This window comes from Pongo abelii, chromosome 11 (genome assembly GCF_028885655.2).
Source record: "Pongo abelii isolate AG06213 chromosome 11, NHGRI_mPonAbe1-v2.0_pri, whole genome shotgun sequence".
Lineage (NCBI taxonomy): Eukaryota > Metazoa > Chordata > Mammalia > Primates > Hominidae > Pongo > Pongo abelii.
Window position 1 is genome coordinate 1,261,372 of NC_071996.2, and position 1,129 is coordinate 1,262,500.

Here is a 1,129-nt window from a genome sequence, read left to right on the forward strand (position 1 = left end):
CCGCAAACGCTCGAGGTCGCCGCAGGCGCGCTTCTCCTCGTACCGCAGGCCCCCTCCCTTCCCCGGGCGTCCCCGAGCGCCTCTGCGGGCCCGACGAGGGGCGACCGGCGGGTGGGGAGTGTGACCCACCCTCGGTGAGAAAGCCTTCTCTAGCGATCTGAGAGAGGTGTGCCTTGGGGTGCCGGATCTCCCGGCCTGCCGCCTCTGTCTCCTTCTGCCTTATGGTAGCGCCGTCGTAGCGACTCGCGCGCAGAGGACCCTCCTCCGCTTCCCCCTCGACGGGTTGAAGGTGGGGAGAGCGAGGGTTCCGCCGGCCACCGCGGTGGTGGCCGAGCGCGGCTCGTCGCCTGCTGTGTGGCCCGCGCCTCCCCCTTCCGAGTCGGGGGAGGATCCCGCCGGGCCGGGCCCGGCGTCCCAGCGGGTTGGGACGCGGCCGCCGCGAGCGGTGGGTGTGCGCGGCCTTCCGTCCGGCGCGTGACCCCCACCTCGGCCGCGAGTCGACTCTCCGCCCGCTCCCGTGCCGAGTCGCGAGCGGTGCCGACGACCGCGTGCGCGTGGGCGCGGGGTTGGGCCGCCTGGCCCCGGGAAAGCGTCCCACGCTGGGGACGCGCCGGTCTCCCGGAGCGGGACCGGGTCGGAGGCTGGACGAGAACGACGAGCGATGCGGCCCTGGCGTCGGGTTGGTGGCTGTGGTCGCTTTGGGGCCCCCGGTGGCGGGACCCGGGGCTCGTGAGGCGGGTCTCGGTGGGTGCCGAGGGCCGTCCGGCGTCCCAGGCGGGGCGCCGCGGGACCGCCCTCGTGTCGGTGGCGGTGGGATCCCGCGGCCGTGTTTTCCTGGTGGCCCGGCCGTGCCCGAGGTTTCTCCCGCCGAGCCGCCGCTCTGCGGGCTCCCGGTTGCCCTCGCCCTCGCGTTCCCCGGCCCTTGGCTCCCTGTGCCCCCCCTTCCCCGCCCGCCGCCCGCCGATCCTCTCCCCTCCCCGAGCGGCTCGCCGGCTCGACGTTGGTGGTGGCCTCGTCTGGGACCGAACCCGGCACCGCCTCGGGGGGCGCCGCCGCCGGCCGCTGGTCGGCCCGGTGTCCCCGTCCCCCGGCGTGCGCCTTCGGGACCGGGTCGGCGGCCCCCCCGGCG